The 20,771-nt window shown below is 44.0% G+C and overlaps 1 long non-coding RNA gene across 1 annotated transcript; it reads right to left on the reverse strand.

Annotated features, from left to right (window-relative positions):
- Positions 1 to 12,979: 12,979 nt before the first annotated feature.
- LOC148673286 (uncharacterized) lies at positions 12,980 to 13,862 on the reverse strand. The gene is made up of 3 exons (XR_015936178.1): positions 13,554 to 13,862; positions 13,119 to 13,387; positions 12,980 to 13,010 (listed from the first exon to the last, which is right to left on the reverse strand). It is a non-coding gene; the product is annotated as an uncharacterized LOC148673286 (long non-coding RNA).
- Positions 13,863 to 20,771: the final 6,909 nt, after the last annotated feature.

Genomic DNA, 20,771 nt, shown 5'->3' on the forward strand with positions numbered 1-20,771 from the left:
GATGGCAGGGGCAGCAGTGGAGCTACCCGCTGCGCAGGGGCTCACTCCCAGCTCAACTGTCACCAGGTGTCTCTTGTCTCCAATGCTTCTGTCAAGTGTGTCTGACAGAGGAGAACAACAACACTCAGGAATAGTTTCAGAACAGCAGGTTCTGCAGCAGATTAGAATGGGTCAAGCTTCTGTAGAGGGTAGGGAAATGAAAAAAAAAACGAAAGCATTTTCTACTAACAGACACAGAAAAAAGAAACAATCCATACTTTCATAAATATTGGCTGGAATGCACACCAGGCAGAAATGCTGACACATGATTTGGGACACCTAAAAAAACTGCAGTCATTTTGCAGAACACACATCCTATATCCTTGTGAAGAGGAATTGTGACATGTTATCAATGATGAGCCCTCTAAGAAACTGATGTCCACTGATATACTGTACAGCACAAGCAATTGTTACCTGTCAAAGTGAAGATATTACTGGCATATTGTGCCGAGGTGTGAATGTGATACCTGTGGTGGAAACCGACTGCAAGATGGTTTCCCTGTAGGCCACCTGTAGTGGTCCAAGGTGAGTCTCAATGCCATATTCTCTTCTTATTCGATCATTAATGATCTCAATGTGTAGCTCCCCCATTCCACACAGTACAGTCTTTGAAAGAATAAGGCAAATTAATTTGACAAAACAGTAGAAATTAAGGTGCTGAATTACAACAGTTAGCTGTACCAAGGTGCTATTGCTTGCGTTGTAACAACTTTGGAGTCTGCAGGGCACTTGTGTCCTGCTAATGCCTTAGCCCTTCCTTAACAACATCAAAAGACTATGGTCGAAAATTAGTTTATGTTTACTAAATAACTAGGCATGAACTCCCATCTCTTCTCACTTATGGTCATAACTGGATCTTAATCCCACTTAGGCTCATATAGATAATAAATGAATCCTTCTGCACATCCAATCACACATTATACAAGGATAGCATACACCCCTGAGTAAGGGCCCCTTAACCCCCACTGCTCCAGCGGTGCTTCATACTGTAAATGGCTGACACTGCGCTCGAGCCTCAAGCTTCTCTCCCAGTCCGTGTCTCATGGAGAGCAAGTTGGAGTATGCAAAAAGACAAATCCCTTATACAAGAAGTTGAATATGGCCAATAAAGTGATCTTTTCTTATACAGTAAATGGCCAACCATAACTGAGTTTCCTTGAGTGGAACATAAAACTGAGTTTGTTAGATGCCCATCTTTTACTGTATCATTGAATTCTGCATCAATTAATCATTCAGGTTTATCTGAGCTATAGAAAGACAGACAACTCCACACTAGACATATCAAAGGAAGGTGTGCACATTATCTTTACTCTTTTTCTACAAGCTGAAAACATGGGAAAATAATATGAGTAGCACAGGGACAAATCCAAACACATAATCCAGGGACTTAGTCAATTGGAGAAGCACTGAGTCCAGTAACTAGGGAAATCCCAGAAAGACAATCCAAAAAACAAAATCCAAAGAGAATGGTCAAAAAGGCAGGAGCAAAGATTAGGAACCAGCAGATCAATCAAAAAATTTAGAAACACACAAGAGGATACTTTGGGAGGCTTCTCAATAGGGAGCATAAATTGGCGTGAGGGAACTTTAAATACTAAAGGGAAAGGGACGTGGTTGGATAATTGGTCTGGGAGTGAGAATTTATGGAACCTGGTGCATGTGGGAGTGTGATGGGTTCAATTAGGAATGAGATTGTGAAACAGTGGGTTTGGGAATGTAATGGCCTTTGTGAGGGAGAGTGTGGGGTGTGACATTTAGCATGTCCTCTTTTTGAGACCTAAAACATCGGTCTGACTGGGATTTATTAAATTCAAAAAATTTTCATTTTTTGGATTTTGTTTTGCTTGTTACTCAGACTGTGAAAGATACATAACTCTACATATTTTCATTAGTTCCATGGATTACCGGTAGATGTTTTGAACTTACACGCAGCGTAGCTTGAAAAGGTTTTTGTGTGTGTGTGGCTGTTTTTATGATAGATAGATACTTTATTGATCCCGTGAGGGAAATTGCAGTGCAACAGCAGCTTTACACAGTCAACACAGCCACAGTGTAACAAATGATACAATAATAATAATAGTACAATACATACAATACAATCAGTACAGTGAGGGTGCACTAAAAGAGCTACTCACAGTCCGGACACACAAAGAACAAACTAGAACAGAACAGTAAGCAGAAAAATTGTATCACACATATGAATATACAGTAAATATAGATGTAAATATAGATATAGATATAAATATAAATGTATTGCACGGGTCCCTGGCATGTATTGCACAAAAAACGGATGTAAACGGGAAAAGAAAAGAAAGAGAACAGATGTAGCAGTAGATGTGTAGATGCGTTCAGTCCAGAAACAGGTCACTGTCAATGTTGCCTCTGCTCAGACACAAGGTGGATGAATTGTACAGTCTTATAGCAATAGGCAAGAATGACCTCCTGCAGCGCTCCCTGTCGCACCGTGGATGAATCAGTCTATTGCTGAACGTGCTCTTCATTTCTACAAGCCTGTCATAGAGGGGATGGGAGATGTTGTCCATGACAACATGATTCTCCTCTCAGCCACTACCTCCAAGGGGTCCAAGTCAGACCGTATGACAGAGCTTGCTCTCCTGATGAGCTTGTTCAGCCTTTTAGAATCCACTGCTCTAATCCCAGGGCCCCAGCATACCACTGCGTAGAAAATGGCGCTCGCTACCACTGACTGATAGAACATATGTAGCATCTTACTACATACATTGAAGGACCTGAGCTTCCTCAAGAAGTAAAGTCGGCTCTGTCCCTTCTTATAGATGGCCTCGATGTTCTTAGACCATTCCAGTCTATCGTCGATGTGCACTCCCAGGTACTTGTATGAGTCCACCATCTCCACGCCACTCCCATGGATGTAGACAGGAGTAGGTTTGACCTTTTTCCTCCTGAAATCTACCACCAGTTCCTTTGTCTTTGTTACATTCAGTTCCAAGTGGTTCACCCCAGACCACTCCACAAAGCTGCTGACCAGTCCTCTGTACTCCTCCTCCTGCTCACCCTTGATACATCCCACAATTGTACAGTCATCTGAGAACTTCCGCAGGTGGCATGACTTTGAGTTGTGCTTAAAGTCCGAAGTATAGGAGGGTGAAGAGGAATGGAGAAAGAACTGTCCCTTGAGGTGCCCCTGTGTTACTCACTACCTGTTCAGACACACAGTTCTGAAGTCTCACAGACTGTGGTCTGCCTGTCAGGTAGTCAGTGATCCACGAGGTCATGGAGGCATCGACTTGCATCTCCTCCACCTTCCTCCTTAGAAGTAAGGGCTGGATGGTATTAAGGGCACTGGAGAAGTCGAAAAACATGATCCTTACAGTGTTGCCAGCCCTGTCCATGTGTGAGTATGCCCTTTGCAGCATGTAGATGTTCGCATCCTCCACACCAACTCTGGGCTGGTAGGCGAAATGTAGGGTTTCTCATGGCCATGAGAAATAGCAATGTTTAATTTGTTTCATTATATTTCAAAATGTTTCGTTAAAATGTATCATTTTTGCAACCAATGAGGACTTCTCCTAAGTTATGATGTCTTCATTTTTTCCTTAGATGTTAAGACTTCTGTTGTTTTAAAAGGAAAAAAAAACTTTACATTTAAAATAGGGTTATATTTTAGTTTTTTCCATGTTTGCCAATATGGAAGAGAAAAAGCAACCCTGCAACTGTTCCATAGTTCAGTAAGAAGTTTAAAAATAACTAGAGAGTTTAAATTGATTTTTTGATAAGAAAAAGTAATAAAGATTCATTACATTGGAGGCATGTGTCAAGTGTCAATTCATTATAAAAATGGAAAACTTTCACAACCCAAAGCAAGGCTGGGAAAGGTCAGAGGACTTGCCTCGTGTGTAAAACACTGTAGGGAAAACCGGTTCAGGGACGCCAAATATGTAATCATAGTGGCTCTCTGAAGGCACCAGTTCTGTAGGGTTTGGGCATTTACTGAGACAACTATTAATTGTAGCAGTAAATCACAAAGTTGATTCTTTTGATGGCTTTAGAATCCAACCATGCGACATAACTCAAACAACGCACACACGCAGGTACTAATACACGAGGATACATTTATTAATACATAGAATATGCATATAAAACTAACAGATCTTATCGAGAGGGTTATCAGAATACAAAAGGTATATTTTCAGTCAGTTACGAAGTGTTACACATATCAAGAGGACATACGTTCAGTATATCATTCATTAAGACCGTTTCGTAAAGTGAACTTGGTTACAACTTCTACATTAGATACTCAAAACAAGTACATAACTCTTAGGAATTAAATTGATATCAACTGGTTGGGATAACAATTGAATTCTCGAGCTGTAATGCATTGAAGTTGAATACTCATCCAATCTTTGGGGATTCAGATCTCCTGCGGGCACAAAGGAACAGTTGCAGGCTGTTGCTGTCCAATCCGCGCTCTCTGGCTCGGTGCCAGGCTGTGCTGTGCGGCTTGCGACGGTGCGCTGCTGATGTTCACTGTTGGCTTTAACTAGCAAAGTTTGTGCACAGGAGAAAAGATGACTGTGGGTCCCAGCAAGTCAGGAAGAGGACCGGTTCGTTCCTGATGAAGAGCTAGTTCTGAATAGTGATTCAGCTGTCCACAGTTCCGACCTGTTCACGAGGCCTGCTGCTGGTTACTCTCTGGCAACCTCCACTTTAGACTCTTAGAACAAAGGAAAGTTCTGGCCCTCGGATACACTGGCCGTTCCGTGGTTGTCCGGGCTGAGTCTCAGGATGGTCAGGAGGCGCGCTGCGAGAATGTCCTGCCCTTGGAATTCTCCTTTGAATTCCCTTTAGACTCTTACTGAATCTTGTTGAATCTGAATCTGAATCTGAATCTGAATCTGAATCTCTCTGTGTTGCCTGTTTTTACCTGGAGGAACTTCAGCTCATTGATTGGCTGAAAGTTCCATGGGCATCAGCCCTACCATTACTCGGCCCTACCGGTCCCTGATTGGTTGATCAAGGTGAGATATGAGTCACTTACTCCTGACACTTAGTAATGCAGTCCAGATGTCCAACTGGCACTCCCTAAACAGATAGGCGCCAATGGATGACCATTGATCATGATAGCCAGGCTTAGCTAAGTGCATCCCCCTGTGGGAGCTGTCCTTATCAAAAGAAAACATCTTGCATGAATAGTTTCTCTGTGGCTGCACCACAGAGATGAACAGAGAAATGGGGCCTCATTTGGGAAGCTCAGAAACACTTAATTCTGCCTTATTATTAACCCTCGCCGCTACATATCCCCCCTTTTTGAAGGCCACGAGGTCCCGAGGCATTGTTGCCTTAAAAAAAAACAGAGTTAAGTGATGTCCCTTGCCATTAGAACATTAACCTTAAATGTCCACATTACTCCTCGAGAATTCATACCAGAACCAGCATTGGATACAAACAGGATGAATAACATCTGGAGTATGTATAAACACGGTAGGAGACATTATCTCAGTCTAGGAATTACACATCAGGAAGTTCACTGTCAATATCTGATACCTCTGTGGTAGATATTTGGGGAGAAATCACTTCCTCTCTTTTGACATGCTACCTTTGACTCATTCATGCTACCCAGAGTACATCTTGATGTGAGAGTACATCATTCAGAGTACACTGTCAGTCATGATCCAGCTTCCCAGCAGTAGTGTTACAATAACAACAGTTCCTGTTCCCAGCCCTCCGATAAACCACAACACCTGTATTGGGTATCTGCTAGGGTGGTTTGGAGGTTTGTTCCATTAAAGCAAACTAACTACCTGTACCTCTTCAGGGCTTACTGTTTCTTGGATTTCTATCCAATTCAATAGTGTGGCACCTGAAGGCATCCATGACCTCAAGTTTGGTCTTATGTTGTCTGGTTCCAGACCGTACAGTGTTAAGTTACCATGCTGTACTATGGCCTCCTCGGGAAAACTATTGGTTAGGTAGCTGCATTGTGGTAGCTGTATCATACCTGTCACAAGTCACAGTGTCTGTTAAATGTGGTGTGCTGACCAGCCATTTACTTCCCACCTGCTCTTCATGGGGTTCATTAACCTCCCTCTGCTCGTTAGTAGCTTTACACCCTTCATTGGTGAATCGTTTAGACACAGCCAATGGATAGCTTTGGTAGCCATACCCATCTCAAGATTTGGAACCGAATTCAATCTTGGATTGCCTTCTGGGTGAGCTATGAGCGATGGGGTTAATGTCACATACTCCTCTACTGAGAAGAGTGGAATCAAGTGGGTTGGGAATTGTGCCATGTCTAGACTGGCTACAATGGCACTAAACTCCCTTAACAGGTCTTGTGTCAACATTCTGGGCTGTTGCACACAAGCATATACCCACTGTATAACACCAACAATCATGTCCACTGGTTGGGGAATAAGATTTAACCCTGTTGCATAGGAAGTTGCCTTTAGGGTTTTCCCTAAGCTTTCCAACTTTTGCTGCTGTTGATACAGTCTGTCACTACCCTCTGGCATTTCTGACACCTGCCTTCTTGAGGCAGTCAGGGTGAGAGTGCCAGTAGCACACAAACCTACCAGAAATAGCAAATGTGCAACAGTGGCGGCAGCAATCAGTCCTCCCAAAAGTCTTTTCGGGTGGCTGATCCCAGTCATCTCCTTCTGAGTGACTGTTGCCTTTCTAAGCTGGCACAGCATGTACATGGTGTCTTTCTCAATATGCCCTGTGGCATCTTGGGCACCAACATCCTGGAAATCTGGGGAGATCTGACACAGCTGCTGATGCTGCTCCTCCTTTTCCAGGGCATCTGCTTTTTCGATTTGTCCATGCCTGTGCTCTAAGAACCCTGCAGGGGGCGGTGCAGCGGTGGAGCATGCCTGACCCTCGGCTGAGTGGTCATCTGGAGCACCTGAGTGATCTGGGATTGTTACCCCATTCTCCCCATTCTCACTGTTCAGGTCCACCCTGCACACTTCCTGATTGAGGAATCCTTCTATCAGCATGTTTACAATCGTTCGCTGGGCGTGGGTGTAGGACACCTGCTCGCTCCCCCCTTCCCTCGCTAGGGGTTCAGGGAGCTGCCCCAGCACTGGGATAGCTAGTTCACTGTCTTTGAACTCACTATCACTCACCAGGCCCATGTCAGTGCAGGCGGGGATTCTGACACCCCTCTTTGCGATGTCCTGCACTGGCAGGCGGGTGACTTGACCATCCAGCTCCAGTCTGGCTGAACCACTGTTGGTCAGACTCAGACTGACAGACTGAGCTGGTGGCTGTAAGGAAACTGGCTCGGCTTTCATTCCCTGTCCCTTCTGGGGGACTGGGTGTGTTGGCAACCCTGCCGTTGAGGCAGGAACAATCAGGTCAGTCTCACTCACTACCTGGTAGTTGTGAGAAATAATGTTACCTGACTGCAGGTTCCCTGGGTCACAGCAGAGGGAATCGGCATCTGGGATCAGGTGTGTCCACAGCGCAGTAGTCTCAGTAGCTGGACCTCCTGTCTAACCTGTGAATGTTGCACCAGGGGCACCTGGCGGTGGCCCTGCGACAGCTGCTCAAGCAGATCCTCACTAATAGAGGACCTCTCAGGGCTAAGGGTGAGGGCTTCATCACCAACCTGCTCTCCTGCCATCTGGATCCCTTCCACCACTGCAGGGTGGTGGTCCTGACCCCTCTTGGGTGCCAGGGTGCACAGGGAAAGCTCCTTTTCATCGCCAGGTGGGGAGATCTGCTCCTCTTTAGGGACGTAAAAGGTGTGTGCTTTACCTGGTGGATCAGGCGGCTGCTCGGAGCAGCGCTCCTGTGGCAGGGAGGCTGTTGGGACCTCAGCCGGGACACGACTTCCCTGTATATCTGGGGAACAAGGAAATATTTTTATTTCTTGTCCAGAGGGAACAGAAGGAATCTTCACATAGGCTTCTGTGTTCGGTGGGCACTGTGTGAGCACAGTCTGCCTCTTGGCCCCCCTTTCCTTCTGTACAGAAGGCTTAGGAGCCTTGACCTGTTTCCACACCTTGCCTTTCTGGTGATCCACCAAAGGTTCCTCTCTGAGTCGCATGCCCTTTTCTTTTTCTACCCATTTGAGCTTGCCGTGTGACATCAAACACCTCTCAACCTCAGTGTCAATCAGTGTCTCACTGTGTAAGACATCTCCCATGGCAGCCTTGAGGTAAAAGCTTCTTGCTTTTCCTCTGCGTTTTACTGCCTGCTCTGTGACTTCAGGGGTGGAGTTAGCACTCACTTGGGAGTGGCTGACCTTATCCAGGCAGGAACCCTTCCGCTCAATCAGATAGACTGAGGGAGGGAGAGGGGGCGGGTCTCCGCCTCCTCCATTGGAGAGTATCAGCTCATTCACGCTTCCGGCAGCCTTGGGGAGCGGTTGTCCCTGTCCTAATAAAGCTTGTTCAAGCCTGGCCAGGCGGGCGGCTACTGAATCCTTTTGTTCAGCGTTTTCTAGCCCTTTCCCTGCCCCGGTGTTCTCATGGCACTTAGGACGCTGGGTGCGGTCCTGTGTGCCTGCTTTGGAACGGGGCTTAGCCAGCTCAGGTGCCTGTGCTCCTTCGAGCAGGGGGGAATTAACCCTGCTGGCTCTGACGGCGAACACAGTCGCTTTAACAGCTTTTTGCTCAGAGCGACTTTGGACATCATACTCCCAGGCTTTCTACACGAATCTCTTAATATCAGTCATTTTCATGTTCTGTGCATCTGTATGCATTAAGATCATCTTTCTGACTGACGGGTGGAGATTCGCAATGAATAAACCCTTGAAATGTGTGTTCTCTTCGCAACCCTCATCATTTCGCCCTGCAAAATAAGTTCGTCTAAGTCTCTCGTAATATTCGCGAGGGGACTCTGCTCTCTCGTGCTTAATGTTAAGAGCGGCGGCTATCGCAGCAGTCGGGTCAATAAACGCACTGTATTCTTCGATAAGTGCTTGACAAAGCTGCTCAAAGTCATTACAGACTTCTTTCATCTGCCTAGCCATCCACTCATGTACAGCTCTGCTGGTAGTTTTTCTAACCAGAAACACTTTCTCCTGTTCTGTGGTGTTTGGCAGGTACTGCAGGTTATACCTGAGGTCCTGAATATAACTCTCGATATTATTCTCTGACACTGCGGGGTCAAATCTCTCTATGTCCTTCGCTAGCTCTCTCAGAGAATGGAGATTTATTCTCCTAGCTTCCCCGCTGACGGAGATATGGAAGAGATCGTGGTCATACTTGTCGCTGCTAGAGAGAGTGCTTAATAGCGACTCGAATTCAGACCTTTTAGCAACCATCGTTAATTTAAAGAGTATTACTTTTAAGTACGAAATCACAGTTTTACCACAGAAAACCACAAGATCAAGTATGCAATCAACCCGGTAGATTGCAAAAGATCACAAAACAATCAAGCACTGCTTAAAGAGCAAGGGGAACTTTTTTCCTTTCGGCTTTCAGCACACTGTATTGTCGTGTATGAAACCCGCGGCGTTTTATATTGAATTATTCCGCTTGGTTGACTCATTTCAGTCTTGCCACGCCCACCCAGGGACGCCAAATAATGTAGGGAAAACCGGTTCAGGGACGCCAAATATGTAATCATAGTGGCTCTCTGAAGGCACCAGTTCTGTAGGGTTTGGGCATTTACTGAGACAACTATTAATTGTAGCAGTAAATCACAAAGTTGATTCTTTTGATGGCTTTAGAATCCAACCATGCGACATAACTCAAACAACGCACACACGCAGGTACTAATACACGAGGATACATTTATTAATACATAGAATATGCATATAAAACTAACAGATCTTATCGAGAGGGTTATCAGAATACAAAAGGTATATATTCAGTCAGTTACGAAGTGTTACACATATCAAGAGGACATACGTTCAGTATATCATTCATTAAGACCGTTTCGTAAAGTGAACTTGGTTACAACTTCTACATTAGATACTCAAAACAAGTACATAACTCTTAGGAATTAAATTGATATCAACTGGTTGGGATAACAATTGAATTCTCGAGCTGTAATGCATTGAAGTTGAATACTCATCCAATCTTTGGGGATTCAGATCTCCTGCGGGCACAAAGGAACAGTTGCAGGCTGTTGCTGTCCAATCCGCGCTCTCTGGCTCGGTGCCAGGCTGTGCTGTGCGGCTTGCGACGGTGCGCTGCTGATGTTCACTGTTGGCTTTAACTAGCAAAGTTTGTGCACAGGAGAAAAGATGACTGTGGGTCCCATCAAGTCAGGAAGAGGACCAGTTCGTTCCTGATGAAGCGCTAGTTCTGAATAGTGATTCAGCTGTCCACAGTTCCGACCTGTTCACGAGGCCTGCTGCTGGTTACTCTCTGGCAACCTCCACTTTAGACTCTTAGAACAAAGGAAAGTTCTGGCACTCAGACACACTGGCCGTTCCGTGGTTGTCCGGGCTGAGTCTCAGGATGGTCAGGAGGCGCGCTGCGAGAATGTCCTGCCCTTGGAATTCTCCTTTGAATTCCCTTTAGAATCTTACTGAATCTTGTTGAATCTGAATCTGAATCTGAATCTGAATCTCTCTGTGTTGCCTGTTTTTACCTGGAGGAACTTCAGCTCATTGATTGGCTGAAAGTTCCATGGGCATCTGAGTCCCACGTGGGTTACTCGGCCCTACCGGTCCCTGATTGGTTGATCAAGGTGAGATATGAGTCACTTACTCCTGACACTTAGTAATGCAGTCCAGATGTCCAACTGGCACTCCCTAAACAGATAGGCGCCAATGGATGACCATTGATCATGATAGCCAGGCTTAGCTAAGTGCATCCCCCTGTGGGAGCTGTCCTTATCAAAAGAAAACATCTTGCATGAATAGTTTCTCTGTGGCTGCACCACAGAGATGAGCAGAGAAATGGGGCCTCATTTGGGAAGCTCAGAAACACTTAATTCTGCCTTATTATTAAGCCTCGCCGCTACAACACTTAGTTGCAGCATTCTAGGTATTGTCGTTTAAATGCTATTGGCTTATGAGCAGCATCCCACTGCATAGTGCCACATTAAATAAAACCAAGAAAAAAATAGATTCACACCACAAGGCTGTGTCTGTCTGTCAGCAGTATTGTGTACAGTATATAGTTGACTCTTACCTGAATGAAAACAGGACATAAATAAAGGGTTTCAGAAATCAATCAAAGCTTTATTCCCTGCTTACAGGCTAGATAACTGGAGACTACTTTGAGTTTGTTTCAATGCTGTTCTGACTTGCTGTGGTCATATGCGGGTTGTTTGCACGAACCCATATTGAGCAGTATTTCTCGCAGTGTGAATGTACAGTATGTACACACCGGTCCCGCAGTGTTCCAGTTAGTTACGCACTATGGTAACAGTCAGGTATACCTTAAAACTCTGGGCTTTATTCCATAAAATACATGTACATTCCATGCAAAATGCAAGGGGTTTGATAAGTGTTATCAATTTCTTGCAAACATTTTCTTTGAGGGCATTTTTGACAACATTCTCCCTCAGGGCAATGCAGTGTATATAACCCAAGCTATAGATTTTCGTTAGGGTTAGGGTTCAGATTGCTTCAGAGTTTCCACAATCTTTCACTCATTTACATGCAAAATATCCTTCACTCAATCAAAATATACTTCTGAAGGGACCACACATCCAAGCCAAACTGAAGAGAACATACTGTATCAACAATGGTAAGATTCTGTTTTTGGACAAGTATACTGTTATTGGAAAGTTTGTGTTGAATGGTGTTTACACAAGAGATCTATTGAATCAGTCAAAAGAAAATAGCCAGATACTTTCTGGGATTGAAAGGAATTTCCTATGCTGACAGGTTAAAAGAACTCTCGGAAGGACCCATTCAAGTATTCCAAATCTTCAAAGGCATTGATAGACAGAGTTAACGCCATAGACATCTTCATAATAAACAGTAAATCAAACTTGGGAGTAAAAGTAGAAACTAAAAAGGAAGTGCAACTTCAACTTCAGCAACTTAACTTAGACTGTTGTTAGTGGCAGAAATTAGTTCAAGAAATAACTATAACATTACAATACATACAGTACAGAAAGGGTGGGGAATAAATGTAAGTACAGCAATACCACTGCATTTATGTTTCCATGATGTGCTTGAACAAGTACTGAGCCAACATTCTAAGGCATATGAGCCACAGGCAATACATAAAGAATGGAGAAGCAAGGTCAATTATGATTTCAAAATAACGACTTTATTAAGCACTTGAAACCACCAAGAAACAGCAGAGAATAGTATAAACACAAATAACACAAGTTCTGTCTTTTCTGATGTCTTCACTGTGATGTTTCATTCTCCACCATTAAGTCTCTTCTTCCACTTGGAAGTGTAACAGACACAAAGGTGGGAGAGTTGGTAAAGGTGGAAGTTGGCATCAGAATAGACAGACGGGCTGGGTGATCATGTGCATGAAGCATACAGAATACAATACGTCCATCAATCAGTCAATCAACATCACTGGGAGCCTCAAGCTCCAGCCCACCTGCATTTAATTAAGGGTGTACCAGAACAGGCCTGCCACAGTACTTTCATTTTTCATCTTTCACACAATTCAGTAATGACTTTAATTCATTCACTGATTATGAATAACATACATTGACAAAAATAAAGTAGTTTTTAATTAGTAAGTGATACCTTTAAATACATTGGAAGCTAAATATATTCCAGATTAGTTTTTTGTGCTAAGTACTATAAATGTAAAAAGAATAACCTAAAAAATGCATTGGTAGAAATGTATTACAATATTTAATAATCTGTAAGTTTCTATTAACAAAATAAACAGTCCGGCTGTTAATGATGTATATTGTCCCCTATTAAGTGTTTGTGAATGTATTGTGATTTTATAAATTTTAGACCTACATTTTCAATTTAAAGGAAATGAAATGTTTCTGTTTTAAAATTAGAGCTGTACTGTAAAATACAGGACTGCAGACCACAGACAGTACCTTTTGCTCAAAGTCAGTGCTTCAGGGAAGACAGCAACCGCTGTCCAAAGTGTCTGAAATGACAAATCTTTGCATGAGACTCATTGCACCACGGAGTTGCAAAGCTGGCTCCTTGAAGGAAATCACCATCTTACCCGTCTACGAAAAGAGCAAGCTTGTACCTGGTTTCCTGGGAGGCGTCTTGTGCCAGCCGAGTGGCAGCAGGCAGGATGCAGCTGGTGAGTTCCCTGGGGAGGTTACGTGCGCCCATCCTCTCCACCAGGACCTGGGGTGCTATCTGCTTGTGTGTTCTCATGTGTTTCTGGTGTGAGTGTGCACGTGTCCGTGTCTGTGTGTCTGTTCTGTGACGGACTGGTGACAAGTCCAAGGTTTGGCCTGATTTACACCCACTGTTTGCAGAAATAGGCTCCAGCTAACTCATGACCCTAAACTGGAGAAAGTGGTCAGAAAATGAATGGATATTAGCATTGTAGTAAACATTCTTTATTACATGCTTTGATTTAAAGCTCCGTGAAACGTAAATGACCCTTCACAGCTCCTGAAGTCAGACCCTAAGATTCTGGGTATTATTCTATTCTGTATATTTCTGCCCTCACCTCAGACCTCCATTCAGCAGTGCGTTGATTGCACGAGCAGGGGTACATGAAGGATGAATGTGTTGGATTCTCCGGCTTTGTGCAGCAGCACCTTAACTGTGTTGCCCAGTTCCGGGTCCATCCCTCTCTGCAGGAAGGTGAACATGTCTCTCAGACACACCACTGCCATCCTAGACACAGCTGATCGCAAGTTCTTCACCTGGGGAAAGGCAAACCACCGCCAGCACTGCAGAGCCTCGTCTGTACCCCTCTCTTGAACCATTCTCTATAAATGGTTCAGAATGGATACAAAAACAGTGAAAAGCAATCATACAATTGAACAATTAATATTTTGGAGAGATCACACCTCCTGCATGAATGCCTGGGAGACATTGTGCAGTCTGCTCATCAGGATGGCGGGGTGATGCTGGAACAGACGCCTTATGAAGGTCAGTCCGTCAACCTTCCTCTCCCTTAATTCAGTGAAAGGAAAGAAATATATCCACCAGGACAAAGAAAGAGGTCTAACTGTATAGAGCTATGGGCAACAAGGTCTGTATTTTCACTAGTCAGAACTGTATTCAAAGAAAGTGGAATAGTTGGATGCTGATTGTACTGCTTTATGCATACCAGTCGTCAGAGGCCAGAAACTGAAGGCTCTGGGTGAGGGCCAGCTCGGAGATGCTGATCTGACCTGCGATATGGGGGGTACTCTTCAGAGGCAGAAAGAGACGTTATCCCTCTCCTCTGCAGATCCATCCCCCCCTGTCATGCGCAGGCGTTTCTTAAGACTCCCCACGCTCCTCCACTGGTCCTGGACGTGCCCCATCTTGTGTGTCTGTAATAACAGAAAAGCACAAGTTAACCCTGGGGAATCCTGGCCCGGCTCAGTTTTGAGACCAGCTGGACCAGTCCTGGTAAAAGTTTTTACTTTGAGTCCTCTGAAATATTTACTGTTGGACCCCATGACATAAATTGTTTCACAGCACTGAATTGTGATTCATAGTATTCATATACATATACTTGCATTTTATTTTGATTTTCCTCTATATTTTGCTGCTGTAACATAACTTACAGCCATATGACAGCAACTCTATAATACTGCTGATATAATTAAGTACAGTACATAGATGAAAGTGCCATGCTAGGGATTTGATAGGTGTTTTCTAAAAGCAAGCTAAAGGCTTTCACAAGTTATCCACCAGAGTCTACAAAAAATGTAAAAATGTTTAGATAAATAACGGTGCCTGATCATTGTAGGAAATCTGGCTGGTCCCAAAATGATCAAATCCCTCAAATACCAAAGATGCAAATACCACTGTAGATGGAAATAGAACATATTAGTCCTGTTTCATTGTTATTTCCTATATAGTGAACCCCTGAACAGATTTTTGCTGTTTGTTATTATTGGGTCAATTCCTTACCAGGCTGTATTTTTACATCTAAAATACTCTAATATTCTATTCCAGAAAACTGTCTGTATAGGGCTTCAAATACTGTAGTTGTGAATATTAGGTCAGTACGTAGACAGGACTTGATCATAATATACTGTAGTTACACTTGTGTGCTATGGCATTACAGTATACAGAGTACACACGTATGCTGATGGAGACATTATTACTAATCTTGATTGTTTTTGATGTCTTGATGTGAAGTGTTTATAAATAAATATACTTTAGAAGGTATTATAAAAAACTAGGACATTGATGAAACACAAAAATGAAAGACCTACAGAGCATTTTCAAACTCAAAAGTGTTGTTTGTAAAAAACTCAAAACAAAAGCAAAGAGAAATAAAGGCCTCTTACTCACCTCCTCGACGTAGGGGTGACTGTTGTGTTGGACTGCCTTTCCATAGACTCGCGCCAGGGGCTCGACACTTGTGTTCCCAGTGCTGGTGCCTTGCCCAGGGCACGACATCAGGCTCTGCTGAGAAGCAACACGAGTGGAGCTCCCCAACACTCCTATAGAGAAAAAGTGACCAAAGCAATGGCCCTGAGCCTTAGACCTGCACTGAGCTCTTGAGAACCTATGAACAGATTTCAAAACTGACATTAATAACTGCATCACCTGTTTTATTTTTAAAGTGTTAGTGAGTTGGAATGTATGATTTAATTACAATGCCTGACAGGCATCACTGAAATGGACGCAACAATATTAAAATAATAAATTGATAATAGCCAGATTCGACTGAAAGCAACTCACCAAATTGAGGCTCAGAAATTACACCAACAAATTGTTATGACTTTAAAAACATCACATCTCTGCCAAAGTTACACAATTGTTGACACAGAGTCTATCATAGTCTATCATCATGATCCAGAGTCCCATTGACTACATTAGATTAGTTAAAGCCTGCATTCCCATCTGATATTATCATTCCTTTGTGGGCTAACTATCACATAATGCATCACATAATGCATAATTTAACAAAGAATCAAGGCTTAATAGTTAATTTTCCTTTGTTTTTACTCAGAAAAACAAATTATCCTTCAGAGCCAGTCCTTGTCATCATTAGTGACATCTTAACCAATGGTGCAGCCGACTTACGTCTGGGGATTCTGGACACTCTGCGGGGCACTCGGCCCGGGGGTGTGACAGCAGGAGGGGACACCACTATCAACCTGTCCTCCTCAGGCTCACCAGGCCCATTAGAATAGGTCAGCCACTACTCCACTACACTCACATCCGAGGTCACCCCTGCAAAACAAAGTCCGCATTTCTCAACACCCTTCACCTTTCAAAACCCACAACAGCAGACACACTGACACTCATGCCGAAGTACAAATGCCAAAATCAACTGAGAAAAATGTAGGCAGGTGTTATTCTTTATTTCTTTATCTCTAAATAAGACCCAGTAGGCAGCAATAATGAACAGCTACTGTGTTTTCTGTGGACAAAGACAGTAATCTAGTCTAGAAAAGAAAAAACTGAAACAGACTGTGTCCCATTCAAAACCCAAGCTGTAATGTTTAATTACTGTTCAGTTTTGCCCAGTCTCACAGCTGGTTTCTCAGCACACACTCATACACACAAGCAAACACATTCAAACAAATGACAAGACAGCAGCTCCAGCTGTCAGCACCTTGGTTGGGACTGTCCACTCTGGAAGCAGCCATCAGCTTTCTGGAGGGGATTCCATCCAAGCGAGGCCTTGCTACTAAAGGAGGGGAGTTATTGGACCTGCAGGGAAGACACAGAGACATAGAGGAGAAAAGTGAAAAAAATAATAACAATCAGCACTGCTCTGACAGTTATCTTTACAGAGCTGGAACAGAGCTGTCAATTTTGAGATCCCCAACCCCACAGGCAAGAATGTTGTGATGTCCACCACTGGTGTGTTCTGACCTCCTCATAGTCCACTGCCTCCTCTTCTCCATAAAGCCGAAGGTTACTTTCCATTGGGCGCTCCAAGGGGCGCCCTGTCTGGCTTGCCTTTCCTGAGTCCCTGGGCATACCCTAGGCCCTGTCGGGCAAGGGCTTGGTGCCTCGAGAGATCGGGGGCACGGGTTTGATTCCATTGAAGACACAGCGACAGGTTGTGGAGCACATCTGAGAGGCTCTGAGGAGCTCTGGGAAGGTCTTTCCCTGGGCTTCCCCTGAAAAACAAAGACAGGGCTTACACATACTGTCTGAACATAACATTCTGAGAGGAAACTATATTTCCACTTGACCTTTAAGAAGAATAAAGGGTGAGGACTGCTTGTCTATTGTGAAGGCTGTAGTGGTTAGTCAGGATGGCAGTCTTCCTAACAAGTTGCCATTGTTGCTAAAACACTACATCAAGTCCCCTGCTCTTTCACCACATGGAGGTCAAGATTGTGCAAACCAACTTGACTGAAACCACTACCAGTCTTCATAATAGGCAATCAGTCCTCAGTCTGATACTTAACAGTAATCAATAGTACTACTATCACCAAAATTGGAATCAAAACTGCAGTTGTCAAAAATCATCCAAACTACCATTATCAATGTTCCTCAATTTTTATGATCACCTAATAAAAACTGAACAAGATGAAAGAAAGGAAAAAGAAAAGGAATGGATGTGTATCCTTCCCTGCAGTGTTCTGGGAACTGGGGCAGAGGGATCTGCACAGAAGACTGCTCTCCTTCCTGCTGGATCAGGTGCTGGACATGCCAACATTGGGGTCCACATTCCTGCAAGCTGGCTGAGAGCCCAGACCCCCAGCAGCTCCTGGGGCTGTGAGAAATGTACGCTCTACGCTGGAATGTCCGCAGAGAGGGCAGGAAGTCTTTGTAGGCACATTGTCCCCACCATGGACGGGAGCTGTCAAAACCAGCCAAACATAGCTCATTCCTTGGTTTTCCCAAACATTGAAAGATGTTAAGGATTAATATAATTAACTAGCATAGCATTATCATTACCAGCCCAAGCATCATTTGTAGATCATTAGACATCAAGTATCAAGTATACCATTAGACAGCCCAAGCCTTAGCTGTTAAGTAATGCATATGTGTGGAACTGTGTATCCAAAATCCATTGGGAGTTTTAATGCTATGACTAAAGTTCTGTTGAGAAATAAAAAAAAAAACATTTAACAGCTTGTGAGATATCAGATCTTTTTTCATCTAAAAGTCCAGTTACATCTATGAGCCAAAGACACAACCAAAGCACAGGCAATCGGGTGGGAAGAGAAGAAATGTCAATAGCAGGAAGCAGCACTCCCCGAATCAGTTTCAGCTGTGACTCTTGGGCTACTCATCAAGGATTTGCTTTTTGCTTTGAAAATTTCACAGCTTCTCACTTCTTTGTGAAAAAAAAAATTGCAAGATTTAATAACCGGCCTGAGAAATTGGGACTGCAGATCCCCTTTCAGGCCTGACCCTCCTCTGTGAGCACACCTCTCTCTCTGTCGGAAGGGTTGGTGGGGCTCAGGAACTGCATGTCCGAGTCCTCTCCACCACTGTTCTGTGACATCCTCAGGAGCCCTTTCTTCCCTGAAACCTGGGGTTGGTAAGGCTCTGGGATAACTGGGTGGGGAAAGAGAGTTGCTGGGGTTAACAAAAAACTAAAACCACCTGTATTCTGGCCAGAATCTACTGCAAATGAGTTTGCTTACTCTGAAGGAGCTCCTTGGGGTTTTCTCTGTAAATCTGGAGATATCATCACCTTGTGAGCTTTTGTCACCTGATGATCTACTGCCTCACAGAACCAAAACGTTGCACCCAATACTCTAAAACTCTGGCACGCTACCTGTTGCTGTGTTGCTAAAGCTGGAGTTGAAATGTGAACAGGAATGTGTACTGGCATATCCACTCCTAAGAGTTCAATAAATCCTGGGTTGTGCTGCTATCTCTAGCGTGGCTTGATTTGTGCCCATTGTCTACAGATCAGTTCACATGTCCGCAAGAGTTCACATTACAGTTCTGAAGGTCTTTGAAACTGATTTGTTGCAACCCCCTCTGATAGGGCAGTTATCTTAAGGGAATTTTCTTTTTCAAGAACCAATTTTGATCAATTCTCAATTCATTCATCCATCCATCCACTTTCTAAACACTTTATCCAATACAAGGTCATGAGGGAGGGAGCCGGAGTCACAGGGCACACAGACACAAACACAGACATGCTCATATACTCACATCAAAGCCACTTGTTCCAGAAGCCAATTAACCTACCACCATGTCTTTGGACTGTGGGAGGAAACTGGAATACCTGGAAACCCATAAAAACTAGTGCTGCACGGCAGCAATGCCAACCACTGAGCCAACATGCCGCCCATTAATAACTCACCAAAATCAGAACGATCCTCAAAATCAATAAAACAATACAATGATCCCCAAGGCCAGTCTTACTATCCTCTAAACTTTTACAAAAGGACTCCAAAAAACATTCAAGAAAACGAATGTTAGAAACATAATGTTTTTACCACATCAGAAGCAGCAGAAGAGCCTTTTCTTGATGCAAGGCAGTTTAAAAAGACAGAGCAGAACCAAGTATACAGTAATACAATTTTTTTTCCCTGATCCTGGAGAATCCTGTATCATGGATAAAAAGGTAAGTTTATTTTCGTTTTGTACAGTTATGAAGCTGGGATGTTAGAAAGGAATAGTGTCAAGTGTGTAATAAATCCCTCTTCACAGGCCATTAGAGAGTTTTTGTTACCACTGAGATTTTGCATGCAACTCTGGTACCAGTCCCTATTATCATTAGTGACATCTTAACCAATGGTGTAGCCGACTCACATGTGGGGATTCTGGACACTCTGCGGGGCACACGGCCCGGGGGTCTGGCAGCAGGTGGGGACAACACTATCAGCCTGTCCTCCTCAGGCTCACCAGGCCCATTAGAATAGGTCAGCCACTGCCCCACTACACTCACATCTGAGGTCACCCCTACAAAACAAGGTCAAAATATCTCAACACCCTTCAGAACTGTCACCTTTTTCACCAATCTCACAACACCACAGCCCACAGTAGCAGACACACTGACACACACACCAACCTCAACACAAGGAGGGCAAATGCAAGAACTGACTGAGAAGAATAATTGGCAAGGTCTTTATCTTATTTATCTCTTTAACTCTGAGTCCCAGCAGACAGGAAGTTTCAATCTCTACTGTGCTCTACTGTAAAGCACAGAAACTTACTTTCAGTTTTGCCCAGTCTCACGGCTGGTTTCTCAGCACACACTCATACACACAAGCAAACTCATTCAAACAAATGACAGGCCAGCAGCTCCAGCTGTCAGCACCTTGGTTGGGGCTGTACTCCACTCTCGAAGCAGCCATCAGCCTTCTGGAGGGGACTCCAGCCAAGCGAGGCCTTGCTACTGATGAAGGGGAGTTATCGGACCTGCAGACAAGACACAAATGGAGACACAGTGGAGAAAAGTGAAAAAATGATAAACACTGCTCTGTCATCTTTACAGAGTTCGAGCTGTGTTGTCGACTCTGTTCACTCCCTTGCCAAGTTCACAATCCTGCTTTGAAGCACATAAAACCACAAAAGATGCCAGCTTGAACAACAACCTAACTTTATCAACACTCTCCACTCCAGCCCCCACAAAAAAACAGAAAAGATGTTCATAAAAGTAGGAGGCTACCTGTGTGGCAGTAAGCAAAAACAAAGTTACAAGTTTGGAAAACGAGCTTCAGTGCACTGTTTATGAAAGCCACAACCGTCTTGAGCTGTAAGGGCAGCATTTTAATTGCTCTGAATGTGTACATTTCTGAGGGCCGTGTGTCATGGACAGGCCTGGGTTGGGTGTTCGGCGGCACAG

This window comes from Lepisosteus platostomus, chromosome 4 (assembly GCF_059453375.1).
Source record: "Lepisosteus platostomus isolate fLepPlt1 chromosome 4, fLepPlt1.hap1, whole genome shotgun sequence".
Lineage (NCBI taxonomy): Eukaryota > Metazoa > Chordata > Actinopteri > Semionotiformes > Lepisosteidae > Lepisosteus > Lepisosteus platostomus.